This window comes from Pan troglodytes, chromosome 14 (genome assembly GCF_028858775.2).
Source record: "Pan troglodytes isolate AG18354 chromosome 14, NHGRI_mPanTro3-v2.0_pri, whole genome shotgun sequence".
NCBI lineage: Eukaryota > Metazoa > Chordata > Mammalia > Primates > Hominidae > Pan > Pan troglodytes.
In genome coordinates this window covers 13,356,911-13,371,822 of record NC_072412.2, presented here as the reverse complement: position 1 = coordinate 13,371,822, position 14,912 = coordinate 13,356,911, and the positions used below count along the sequence as shown (strand labels likewise).

At 35.0% G+C, this 14,912-nt stretch overlaps 1 pseudogene; it reads left to right on the top strand.

Annotated features, from left to right (window-relative positions):
• The first annotated feature begins 6,659 nt into the window (after window positions 1-6,659).
• On the top strand, window positions 6,660-6,774 carry LOC129137945 (small nucleolar RNA SNORA70; annotated as a pseudogene).
• The last annotated feature ends 8,138 nt before the right edge of the window (window positions 6,775-14,912 follow it).

Below are 14,912 nucleotides of genomic sequence, written 5' to 3'. Positions count from 1 at the left end.
AATCTGAAAATAAGATAGTTTTTCTATAGTAAATGGTAAAAAACACTTTCACATCTTAACCTTATCATAGTATCACAATGCTGGAATGTTTATACTAGGAAATAAGTAAGCTAATTCAATTATAAATTTCAGTAGAGGAAAGGATGAAGGTTAAAAAACACTATCTATTCAAATCCTTAGTCATGAGGTTGAATTCATTGAATCAGAGTGTGAATATATATCTATATTTGAGACAGAATGTGTATGTATGTGTGTGAGTGTGATTGTGTGTGTACAGTCATTAGATATTTGCCTCATGGACAGTGGAGGAAAACATTTGCTGAGCTGCTTTCCTACCTTAAAGATTTAGAACCGCACTGTTTTCAAGATATACTTTTTATATCTCAAATAATTTAATATGTTATGTTTAGTTGTTGATATAACAAGATATCTGAATACCCCATAATTGAAATTATACCTGGAAATAAATACTTGAAATACTTGCTTCAGTGACATTTGTGGAAGTATACATATTTAAGTTCAAATTATAGGTATATTGAACAAAATGATATTAGATTCTTCACTGGCTGCATACTTCTGAAACTTGTAAATAATTTGAAATTAGTTTCCAAGAACAGAAAGACAAATATTAGATAGGAAATACCAAATTCTTAAGATTCATATATATAAAAGTGAAATAAAAATCAAACTTAATCTTATCATGAATTTTCAACTGTGGCTTAATTTTAGAACTTGTTATAAAAATAGAAATGCTATTAATTTAATTATATTTATTAAAATCTAAAAATAGGTGATTATAGCTAGGACATTGACAAGTGTAACTATACATGAGTAAATATAACTGAGGATAGCAACACATGAAATATATCATAAAATTGAATTATTCTATAAATAGTATTATGTCTGGATTACTTAGAACTTGATTCCACTTAGAATGTCCCTGCTTTTATTTATTTATTTATTTTTGTAAACAAAATGAGCAAGAGGTTATTACACTTCATTCACTGCAAAAAGGTAACACCACATCAAAGATAACTCATATACTTGCAGAAATATGGAAGGTATTTCTTTCTTTTTTTTTGTTAAGAAATAGGGTCTCACTATGTTGCCCAGGTTGTAGTGCAGTGACTATTCAAAGGGGTCATCCCACTACTGATAAGCAGACGAGTTTTATTCTGCTCAATTTTTGAGTTGACCACTCCTTAGGCAACCTGGTGGTCCTCTGCTCCCTGGAAGCTAATATATTGATGCCAAACTTAGTGCAGACACTTCATCAGCATAGTGCATACAACCCAGAACTCCTGGGCTCAAGTGTTCCTCCCGCCTCAGCATCCTGAGTAGCTGGGACAACAGGTGTGTGTCACCTGGCTGAAAGGTATTTTTAAATACAAATGTTGTCCAGGAGTGACAGAAGCTGGAGAATTGGACTACTTGATGGAGGCTTTGTACAAGCTTTGAACAATAATAACAACAAAATTGAAACACCAAAAGTATTGTTTAATTAGCAGTTAACCACCAATAAAAGGAAGCCAGCCATTTCACACAGAGGATTTTGGTAATTGATTGCGTGATTCAAGGAAATAATATTATTAGGTGTGTATTAGTCCATTATTGCATTGCTATAAAGAAATACCTGAGATTGGGTAATTTATAAAGAAAAGAGGTTTAACTGACTCACAGTTCTGCATGCTGTACAGAAAGAATGTTGCATCTGCCGGGCATCTGGGGAGGCCTCATGAAATGTATAACCATGGTGGGAAAATGAAGAGGGAGCCGGTGCTTCACATAGCTGGGAGCAGGAAGAAAAGTGAGAGGTGGGGAGGTGCTACACCCTTTTAACAACCAGATTTCATAATAACTCACTCACTCACTATCATAAGAATAGCACCAAGGAAATGGTATTAAACTATTAAAAAGAAACCACTCCACAATCCAATAACCTCCCATCAGGCCCCACCTCCAACACTGGGTATTACAATTTGACATGAGATTTGGTTGGGGACATAGATCTAAACCATACTATTTTGCCCTAGTCCCTCCCAAATTTTATGTCTTTCTCAGTTTGCAAAATATAATCATGCCTTCCCATCAGTCCCCCAAAGTCTTAACTCACTTCAGCATTAACTCAAACATCCAAAGTCTAAAGTCTTATCTGAGATTAGGCAAGCCCCTTCTGCCTAAGACCCTGTAAAATTTAAAAAAAAAAAAAAAAACTCCCAAGATATAATGTATAATGGGGGTACAGGGATTGGGTAAATACTCCCATTTCAAAAGGGAGAAATTGGCCAAAAGTAAGGGGCTACGGGCCCCATGCAAGTCTGAAACCCAGTAGGAAAGTTATTAAGTCTTAAAGCTTAACAATCTCCTTTGACACCATCCAGGGCATACCACTGCAAGGGGTGAGCTACCAAAGCCTTGTGCTGCTCCACTCCTGTGACTTTGCAGGATTCAGCTCCTACAGCTGCTCTCAAGGGCTGGTGTTGAGTGCTTGCACCGTTTCCAGGCACACGGTACAAGTGCTGGTGGATCTGCCATTCTGGGGTCTGGAAGGTAGTGTCCCTCTTCTCATAGCTCCCTTAGATAGTGGTCCAGTAGGGACACTGTGTGGTGGCTCCAACCCCACCTTTCCCCTCTTCAGTGCCCTTGTAGAGATTCTCCATCAGGGCTCTGACCCTGCAGCAGATTTCTGACTGTACATCTAGGTTTGTTCATACATTCTCTGAAATCTAGCCTCAACTCTTGTACTCTGTGCACCCTCAGGCTTAATGCCACATGGAAGCCATCAAGACTTATGGCTTGAACCCTCTGGAGCAGCATCCTGAGCTGTACCTGGGCCACTTGGAGCCATGGCTAGAGCTGCAACAGATGAGATGCATGTAGTGGTGTCCCATTCTTCCTTCATTGTCCTCTGAGCCTGTGATGGGAGGAGCTGCCACCAAGGTCTCTGAAATGGCCTGGAGGGTATCCCTCATTTTCTTGGCTATCAGCATGTGCCTTCCTTTTAGTTAAGCAAGTTTCTGCAGCTTCCTTGAATTTCTCTCCTGAAAATGGGCTTTTTGTTCTACCACATGGCCAGACTGCAAATTTTTCAAGTTTCTACACTCTGCTTCCCTTCTAAATATAAGTTTCAGTTTGAGGTCATTTCTTTGCTCACACACATCAAAATAGTTTGTTAGAAGTAGTGAGATTACCTCCTGAATGCTTTGCTGCTTAGAAATTTTTTCCACCAGATACCCACCAGAACTTGAGATACTCTCAAGTTCAAAATTCCACAGATCCCTAGAGCAGGCGCACAGTGCAGCCAACCTTTTTACTAATGCCTAACTAAAGTCACCTTTGCTCCAGTTCCCATTAAGTTCCTTATCTCCATCTGAGACCTCCTCAGCCTGGACTTCATTGTGTGTCTCTATCAGTAGCTTGGTCACAACAATGTAACAAGACTCTAGTAAGTTCAAAACTTGCCCTCATCTTCCTGTCTTCTTCTGATCTCTCCAAACCCTTCCAATCTCTGCCCACTATCCAGTTTCAAAGCCACTTTCACATTTTCCTGTATGTTTACAACAATATCATATTCCTCTACCAATTTTCTATATTAGTCCTTTCTTACATTGCTCTAAAGAAATACCTGAGACTGGGTAATTTATAAAGAAAAGCAGTTTAATTGGCTCATGGCTCTGCACGTTATACAGAAAGCATGATGCATCTGCTGGGCTTCTGCAGGGGCCTCAGTAAGCTAACAATCATGGCAGAAGGTGAAGGGGGAGCCAGCACTTCACATGGCTGGAAGCAGGAAGTAGAGTGAGAGGTGGGGAGGTGTTATACACTTTTACCAACCAGACTCACAATAACTCACTCACTGTCACAAGAACAACACCAAGGAGATGGTGCTAAACCATTTAAGAGAAACCGCCCAATGATCCAATTGCCTCCCAACAGGCCCCACCTCCAACAGTGGGACTTACAGTTTGACATGTGATTTGGGTGGGGACACAGATCCAAATGATATCAATGTGTTAAAAGGAAAAGGAGATAGCAGTGGGAAATGGATATTTAACTTCAGTTTATGAGTTTTTATTTTAGAGTTCTAAAATTATGTCTTATACTGCCTCTACAAGTGCTAGAATAGTTTCTGTATTAAGTGGTAGATATTAATATCCAAATATCATACTTACCTTCTTTGACCTTGCAGTTTAGAGGGCATTTTAAGGAAGTAAACAAACACATTGATTTTTTTTTTTAAAGGAGACATTTTTCAGTAAAGGATGTAAGTATGTTAACATGATAGATATAGAAAAATTACAGATGGACAGACAGTCCTACATAGAAACCTAAGGAAGCATTTAACTCAGACACAGAGATTGAGAAGAGTAAAGTGGGTGAAATCTGGGAAAGAGTGCTTCCAGTAGAAGAAACAGAATATTGAAGGAACAGAGATCGATGTCAAGAGTTCAGGGAAACAAACCAGAATAAGAATGTTTAGACAAAAGGCTGATGGTAGAAGGATATTGAGACTGAAAGTTATAGAGAGCACAGGCTTACTCGAAAATTAGCAGACAAAAGAACATCTGTAAGTTCAATCATGAAGGAGTGCCAGAATTAAAGAGAAAATAAGGAAATAATAAAGGGAATCTTTTGATGTGAGGAACCAGTTGGGCTACCAACTGAGCCTGCCAGCCTGCCATTCCAGTGACAGTAGGAAATAAATGTTCTGTAAGTTATTTGGAAATTAGAAGACAAAGTAATTGTTTGTTCTATAGGTAGAGAAACATTTTTGTAAATGATAATACAGCTGTTCTACCGATTTCTCTTAATTTTCCAAATTTTTGAAGGGGTACACTATAATTTCATGATTTGTTCATTCTGATTTCCAACTCATATTTGTTCATCACTTTCTCTTTACTTTTTAAAAAGTTGAAAGACATTCATATCACAAAATTTTCACAGGATAATTTTTCTAGTTGCAACTGTAGATTTATGTGGATATATACAAATCTCTCTAGTGACACATCTAAAGATTAATATTATGTTCTATTCCATAGGGAGCAAATATACCACATGAAACATTGCAACTATGAATCCAACTAGACTGTACGGGAAACATATATTGAAAAATAAATTAAAATTATAAGTTCTATGAGAAAACACAAACATTTGAGTAAAAAAATGAGAAATGTTTAGTGGTGCCTTCTGCCCATGTTAGAACAAAGGATTCATAATGAACAACTTTCTTTTCATGTATTTCCTACAATTGAGTAAAATAATAGGACTAGGTAAGTTTACTGGTTTGCATTTTTTCATCTGGGTCTGGTTTTTCATTTCAATTGTTAGCCATTGTATTAACTACCTTCACCATTCAAAGGAATGAATGATCTGCCATAGTATTTTCTGCAGTTCCATCTCTTGTTTTCAGTATCATTCCAATTCTGCATCTATCTAATTTTGATCTCTGTTCTATTTATTTTCCTGATTCATAACATTTTGCTTTGTGCTGAGCTCCTAATTGTCTCTCTGTCATTCTCAAAATTTTAGCCCTATGGTCTAAAAGATGCCCAAAAGAATGTAGCACATTCTAGTATATCAGTGGGACAACATAAACAACTTGCTTAATTGTTAATCTATTTAAAAATGAAACAGTGTTTTTCATTTTTTCAATCAATTTAACGCTGACTAGATCCTATAACTACATTCTACTTTTTATAACTAAAGAACTCCAGAAAAATAAATGTAATAGCTTTGCTGGAAAAGATTAACCTTACAATGCCTTCCTAATGACCTTACTTTTTTTTTTTTGAAAAGTGTTTTCTGGTATACAAAAATAATATTCTGAAATATCTCTGATATTTGATTGCCGGATTTAACCTACATACCTCTGAACCTTGGTTTTTCAGACATGCAAACTGCTTAACAAGTTCCAATGCATTAATCAATGCACCATTGCATAACTTACAGTAAGAAAATTTGGTAGATATTTCAGCAATGCCATAAAATATGCTTCCATTTAACACTTTGAGACAACCAATACACTATTTATATTATTGAGACAAAACAAACCTAAGATCACAGAAAAATATTTATTTTAATAGAATGGTATTTAAGTAGATAGTTTTTTTGTTGTGTTTTTGTTTGTTTGTTTGTTTTTGAGATTGAGTCTCCCTCTGTCACCCAGGTTGGAGTTCAGTGGCCCAGTCTTGGTTCACTGTAACCTCCCCTTCCCAAGTTCAAGCAGTTCTCCCTGCCTCAGCCTCCTGAGTAGCTGAAATTACAGGCATGCACCACCACGCCTGTTTAATTTTTGTGTTTTTAGTAAAGATGGGATGTCATTATGTTGGCCAGGCTCGTCTTGAACTCCTGACCTCAGGTGATCTGCCCACCTTGGCCTCCCAAAGTGTAAGTATATAGTCTAAATGATTATGGGTTTCAATAGGTTTTGTTAATTTGTTTTAGTTGACATACAAGAGCACTACAAAACCACTTTATTTTATTTTAATTTTTATCAGTAAACTTCATTATATTAAAGGCCATATTGCCCACTGAATATGATTTTGATAAGCACAACTTCTATAATTTACAACTTACTGTATATGGTCTAATATAAATTACATTTAGCTATCTTGAATAAAAGATATGAATCCCCAAAAACTTAATATATAAAATAATTTCTACAATCAATTAAGCCACATGGGGCCTGGTGTGCAAGGGCTGCAAACAGCAGCATCCTAGGTAGTGTACAGCAGCCTGTTCCTTGTGTGCAACAGCCTTTGCCATTGGACATTTATGTCTTGGATCTAGTGCTTTCCCTAGTCTAGGTTTAAGACCGGATGTAGTATGCCTTTGGAAAGCCTCAGGACCCAGAGGTCAGAGTTCACATTGGCCATGTTCATCCATACCAAGCTGCAAACCTTGGAGCATGTGATTGAGGCCTTATTTAGGGCCAAATTCAAGTTCAGTGAATGCCCAAAAAGCCACATCTCAAAGAAGTGCAATTTTACTAAGTTTAATGCATATACATTTTAAGACTTGGTGGCTGAGAAACAACTCATCCTGGATGGCTGTGGGGTCAAATATAGCCCTGGAATCATGGGCCCCTGGACAAGCAGCTAGCCCTGCATTAGAAAAGAGCTGCCCCCTCTTTACGCATGCCCACCAGTGAATTCTATTTCCTGTACATCTAATAAATCTATCTATCTATCTATCTATCTATCTATATAAATAATTCAATAATATGCAGTAGATTAAAAAATAAACACAACTTGATGTCTAACTACCGTGGATATATTTTGTCAGTTATTAACATTCCCCTTTCAGGTTAATATCAAGTCAACAAAAATTTGGAGTTCTCTTGACCCTTTCCCCAATGTGTAAATTAGTAATATAATGTCAATATTCAGACAGGCAAATAAACTAAGCTCCCTTTGATGAAAACGACATGCAGTAAAGCTTCCCTGCTGAGAATCATCTTAGTTTGTGAAATCATAATCTGGAATGGCTATATCTGCAAAATACATTAAAAGAAAGAAAATATGAAAAACATAATCTACAATACTTTTATGTATATCTAATCATTTTATATTTCTTTTTTATTATACTACTTGAAATACATACATAAAGGATAAAGAGTTTCAACAAATCTCAAAAAGGAAACCTAATTATGTATAATATTCTGACTGATTTTGTTTGCTCACCAAATTGAAATTGAAAAGAAAAAATACAGCACTCTATAAAAAAATAAAATGATTTCAAAATATAATTATTGTCTCCCTTTGAAAATATAAATGTTTAAATAATGGTGAAATAGAGAACATAAACATTCACAAATATTACATATCCATTCAACATTTTCAGGTATTATTTTGTTTTGTTCAAACCTCCCCTTCTGTCATTTTTCTCTCCTTTCTTTATCTTTAGCATAACTGAGCTGCTTTCCAAACATCTGTAGTTATACCGGACATAGCATTTTCCAACATCAAACATGGTTTTTCTTAAACACCAGCTCCAAATATTAATTCCCAGGGAAAATGACATTTTCCATATATGAGAAATATTGGAACCAATATAACAAAACTCATTAACATTTATAACATTTGAAAATAATTTCACAAAAGTTTTATTTAAAAAAATTATATTGTAAATTTATGTAAGAAATTCTCTATCCATTATATGACTTGTATAACATCCACAGTATACTAAGAAAATATTTTTAAAATATAGGATAGGGTGTCTAAATAATAAATTTTTAAGACTGCTTAGAGCCACTATTAAAAATCTGAGAATAAGTCATGAATATTTTTTGATCTATAGAGATTATATATCAGCATGCTGGCATTGGCTTTTATTACAGAATAAGCATTTTAATCTTCATTCACTCTCATCAATTCACTATAGAAAGCAGCTTAAAAAAAAAGACCATCACTTGTAGAAAACAGTTAATATTTCGATGGTTTACCTGGAAGTTTACTGGGCATAAATTTATAAAATACATTTATGGATGGAAATAAACGGTTTTACTAAACAATATTACAGAATTCTGAATAGATGCTGATTAAGCAGCAAATCAACAAAACTGTTTATTTACCAGTTTGGTGGCTATTATGCTAATTAGATCATCTGTTTAAAATGTGTCCATATGGACAATTTTTCTGTAAATGTTTTCTTTATCTCCACATTGTGTGGTAGTATTTTCATAGAACCAAGTAGAAATTAACTTAAAAATTAGTTATTTAAAGATGACAATAGAAGGTTTTGAACTTTGAGTTCCAAAAGGCAAGCAAATATGTCTGAAATAAAATATATTATATATATTTAATTTCTAATTTAATTTACATATAAAATATTTTAAAAATTCATATGAATTTGAGATATTTTCACATTGATTGGACTGTTTTTGTACCTCATTTTGCTTGGTCACACTAAAGTGAGATTCATCATCTTGTGGCACCAAAGGAAAACCAGTGTGATTATAAGGAAATTATTATAGTTAGACAACTGTGCATTAATTTCATCATTAAGGACCAAATGTGTATACAGATATAAATACTTTTCTCAATACATTACTTGCAACATATGCACAATTATGTAACAATTATGGTGAACTAAGTCTCCTAGAAATTTCCAAAATAATTTTTTTGCCTTTTTTTAACCTCTAAATCCATATAAATCAAGGGAAAATATTCTTGCACATATGTATATTTAAACATGAACCTAGCCAAAAGTAAGAGAAATTTATAAAAGTATAACATATCAAAATGTGGAAATTTCTGTGTTTAGGGAAAAATCTATCCCATTAAGAGCTTGCATTAGAAAAGAAAAATTACCTTGAAATTATGATGAAAGCTTCCAACTTGTTATTATAAAAATGAGAGCAAATTAATTCTGAAGCAATCAGAAAGAAGAAAATAATAAAGGTTAATGAAGAAATAAACAACATTAAACGGAGAAAAATTATATAGCTAAGTAAATTAAACTAAATTTAGATCTTTGAAGTGATCAATAAAATTGTTAAATCTCTGGCCAGACTAAGGAGAAAATAATAGGAAATAAATAATTTACAAATTTTAAGAATGATAGAAGTGGCTGGGGGTGGTGGCTCATGCCTGTAATCCCAGCACTTTGGGAGGCCAAGGCAGGCGGATCGTTTGAGGTCAGGAGTTCCAGACCAGCCTGGCCAACATAGTGAAACCCTGTCTCTACTAAAAATACAAAAATTAGCTGAGCGTGATGACGCATGCCTGCATTCCCAGCTACTCAGGGGGCTGAGGCACAAGAGTTGCTTGAAGCTGAGAGGTGGAATTTGCAGTGAGTAGAGATCAGGCCACTGCACTCAAGCCCGGGCGACAGAACGGGACTCTGTCTCAAAACAAATAAACAAACAACAAAAAAAGAATGATAGAAGTAACATTTCCATTGTCCTACAACAGTTTAAGGATAACTAAATGAATACCATGATGAAATTTATAAATGTAAATTAGTTAATTTAGATTAAGTGTATAAATCCCTCAAAAGATACAAACTAAGGCAAACTCAAAAAGAAAGCAATAACATGCACATCCCTATATATATGTCTTAAATTTATTAATACCCACCTAGATAAACGAACTGACAAATTTTACTAATATTTAAGGAGATATAATTTATACATTACACAAAAGCTTAAGAAATAAAAAAGAGGAAACACTTTTTTTTTTTAAATAAGAGGTTGCTTTGTATTTTTTTTTACTATACTTTAAGTTTTAGGGTACATGCGCACATTGTGCAGGTTAGTTACATATGTATACATGTGCCATGCTGGTGCACTGCACCCACTAACTCGTCATCTAGCATTAGGTATATCTCCCAATGCTATCCCTCCCCCCTCCCCCCACCCCACAACAGTCCCCAGAGTGTGATATTCCCTTTCCTGTGTCCATGTGATCTCATTGTTCAATTCCCACCTCTGAGTGAGAATATGCGGTGTTTGGTTTTTTGTTCTTGCGATAGTTTACTGAGAATGATGATTTCCAATTTCATCCATGTCCCTACAAAGGATATGAACTCATCATTTTTTATGGCTGCATAGTATTCCATCGTGTATATGTGCCACATTTTCTTAATCCAGTCTATCATTGTTGGACATTTGGGTTGGTTCCAAGTCTTTGCTATTGTGAATAATGCCGCAATAAACATATGTGTGCATGTGTCTTTATAGCAGCATGATTTATAGTCCTTTGGGTATATACCCAGTAATGGGATGGCTGGGTCAAATGGCATTTCCAGTTCTAGATCCCTGAGGAATCGCCACACTGACTTCCACAATGGTTGAACTAGTTTACAGTCCCACCAACAGTGTAAAAGTGTTCCTATTTCTCCATATCCTCTCCAGCACCTGTTGTTTCCTGACTTTTGAATGATTGCCATTCTAACTGGTGTGAGATGATATCTCATAGTGGTTTTGATTTGTATTTCTCTGATGGCCAGTGATGATGAGCATTTGGTACAAGGAGGAACTGGTACCATTCCTTCTGAAACTATTGCAATGAATAGAAAAGGAGGGAATCCTCCCTAACTCTTTTTACGAGGCCAGCATCATTCTGATACCAAAGCCAGGCAGAGACACAACAAAAAAAGAGAATTTTAGACCAATATCCTTGATGAACATTGATGCAAAAATCCTCAATAAATTACTGGCAAAACGAATCCAGCAGCACATCAGAAAGCTTATTCACCATGATCAAATGGGCTTCATCCCTGGGATGCAAGGCTGGTTCAATATACGCAAATCAATAAATGTAATCCAGCATATAAACAGAGCAAAAGACAAAAACCACATGATTATCTCAATAGATGCAGAAAAAGCCTTTGACAAAATTCAACAACCCTTCATGCTAAGAACCCTCAATAAATTAGGTATTGATGGGACGTATTTCAAAATAATAAGAGGAAACACTTTTCAACATGTTTTATGAGTCTACCATTATCCCCATACCAAAACCATAAAAACGACATTTCAAGAAAATGTCCTGTAGACAAATATGTATTTAGATGATGAATTTAGATTTCAAAAACTTCAGCAAAATATTATCCAATTAAATCCTCTCATGTCTGTGTGTGTATGGGTGTGCATGCACGTGTGTTTGTAAAATATATCATTACTAATTGGCGTTTATCTTGGGAGCTCAAGATGGTTTCCACATTCAATCAACCCATCAACGTGGACTATGGTCACTTGAAAAGACCAGCAAATCCTCTACACAAAAGGCCACTAGAAATTCATTAAAACAGCCTTCCATCACTCTCGAAATTGACCAAAGCATTCAACTACCTGAGAAATATTTATGTTTGGAAAGCTATTGAAATGCAATTAAAAATATCAGGAAACCTGTTTTTACCTTTTGTCCTAATCTTGCTAAATCCTTCTTAATTTTATGAGACACTGCTTCTCCTTCCACTGTTCTTTTACTTTCTCCTTCCCCTTTGTTTTTGCCTCCCCCTTCCTCTCCCTTTTCTACATTCCTTCTCTCTCCTAAATGCTGTATGAATTTCCACATATATAATCATATTATTTACAAATAGGAAGAGTTTTACTTATTTCTTTCCAGTCTGCATTTATTTTATTCTTCCTTTTTTTCCTTACACACTGGATAGAACTCTAAGTATTTTGTTGAAAAAGAGTGATAAAAGCAAACATCTTTGCTTTATTCCTGAGCATACATGTGGAAAACATTCAGTGTTTCACAGCTAAATATGATGGATTTTTTGTATGCTCTTTATCAAGATGAAGGAATTTTCTGCTATTTTTGGTTTGCTGAATTTTTATCACAAGTAACTCTTGAATAGTGTCTTTTCCCCCTGCATTTATTGAACTGATCATGCATTTTCCTATTTTAGAATATTAATATGATGAACTATATTATTAGATTTTTTAAAATATTGCAACTGTCTTGCATTTCTGGAATAAACATGGCTTGGTCATGTGTCACTTTTTTACATAGTGTCATATTCAAGTTGTTGAGGATTTTGCATCTAGGGTATATTTGTAGATTTGCATCTAGGTTATGTTGGTCTAAAGTTTTGTTTGTTTCTTTGTTTTCCTTTTCTTTTTTTTATCATCTTTGTCTTCTTCTGTTTAAGTGTCATGCTTGCTTCATAAAATGAATTGAGAAGCATTTCTTCCTCTTCTGTTTCTCGAAAATTGTAGAGAACTCTTGTTTTTTGTTGTTATTTGTTTGTTGTTTTGTTTTTTCTTATTTTTATCCTCATACTGAGAACCAAACAGTCTGGAGTGCAAAACATGGTTCCTCATTTCAGTTAAATCTAGTACACAATGACAACAACCATCTTGGGTTAAGCATTGGCCTACAAACGGAAAAAAACCTTCAGGGAGATAGATGCTGATCTAGGCATTGTGAGAAAAGCTGAATTCATTTTTAATCATGAATGGCTTTTAAGGGAAGAAGATTTATTAACTAAAATAAATAGATTAGAGGGAATTCTCATCTATGAGGGAGGAAGTGATGGGATTCAACCTGGAAAAAATGATGAAGTTTTAGTGAACTTGGTAAGGTAGACTCAACAATTAATGATGGATAATGCTAGGACCCAACACTGGTAATGAGCTTGTATTATGACTCAATAGCATCACTTTATCACTTTAACACAGATGGAGGCCTAAATAACCATAGGGCAATGGTTCTTCTTAGATGCAGAAGGACACATTTATATAATCTTAGGGACCCCATCTCTGAGGTCACTCATAATTTATATTAATTCATTGTTATTGCCATTGCCCCAAGAATAGATAAGGATAAGACACCCTGTAGTACAGGTAGCAGAGATATAAACTATTCTTATTCTTGTGTCTTGTCTACAGGAAGGGAGTGTATCCTGGTGTATGACAGCATATAGTAGAGACCATTGTCAATTAGGGCCTGTGAACTGAGACAGGGTGACTGGCTAAGTCCACAACCCGTTAGAAACCCAGAAATAATCAAATCATGCTGAGTAGTAATAACACTTATTTATAATACTATACGGTATAAAGACAAGAACCAATTATGTTGAGTAGCTGTAACAAATAGCTCTATCATTCGTAATAACTTTTTCTGTAATAAAACTGAATTGTAACATGATCATACTGCAATATGACATTACACTAGCATTGTTGGTAAGATTCAACTATCTTATGTAGAGAAGTTATATAATGCTTATATTGATAATCAAATGTATTAAGATATTGAGTTAAAGCCTCTTCAGAATGTAATCTGGGTGAATAATAAATGGCCTGAGAAAACAGAATTTAGCTAACCATTATCTAATTTCAATGCTAGTTCTGCACATATTTATCAGAAAGTACAAATAAAAGCAGACTGAGAGGAGGAATGAGTAATTTCGTTTGTACAAAATATTAAAGTGTATGTAGTGGCCTTGTAGGATGCATTAGTAATTTTTAAAAATCAATCTTTACCCTACACTGTGTTCATAAAATGCTAGGCATATTCATGTTAATATTACTGTTGTTACTGTCATATAAATGCCGTATTCAATGTAGATGCTCAGAAAAATATGACTGTTTTGCTACAGGAGAGATTAGACCAGGGACAATAAATATGGATTAGGCAAGAATGTGTTAACTCAGCAGGCCAGGGTTTCTTCAACCCTGCACATTCAAAGGTAAGGTTTGGTTTTAGGACTTGCTAGCCTCTGAGTTCTGGAAATAGTCTTACCGTGAAGAGTGTTTTTGTATATCTGAGGCCTTGGGTTTATGGTGAATGACTGACTTTATATGCCTGAGGCCCTGAGCCATGCTGTATTTATTTGAACCATGTGGTATCAATTTAACCTGATACATTTATTCTAAGATATGATTTATGCTGAATGCCTGGTTTTGTTCTAGATGGATCATGGAAAGGAAGCTGAATTTGCTGAGTTTTGCCACGTGGGCATTGCATGCCTATGTGATTAACCATCAATAAAAACCTGGGACATCAAAGAATAAATAAGCTGCTCTAATTGCCAAGAATTCACATGTGGTTGTATGCAGCATTACTGGGAGATTGAAGTGTATCTGCATGTGATTCTACTGTGATGGACACTTGTAAGTTTGTGCCTGGAGTCTCCTGGACTTTGCCCTGAGAATCTTTTTCCTTTGTTGATATGACTCTGCATCCTTTTGTTTTAATAAACTGTAAACATGAGTATAATTGCTTCTCTGAGTTCTGAGAGTTTTTTAAATAAATAATCAAAGCTGAAGAGCAATGGAGACCCCCACCAAAATATCTTTACACATTTCAATTTTGTATTCAAGTAAATTTTATTTTCTTTTTTATACCTCCCATATGTATTCTATTTTTCTCATTATTATTTATTTTATCCGAAATCTTTTATCTGTGATCATTTTCCTTTGCTTGAAATTTGTCTTTTGAGATTTCTTTAGAAGGTGC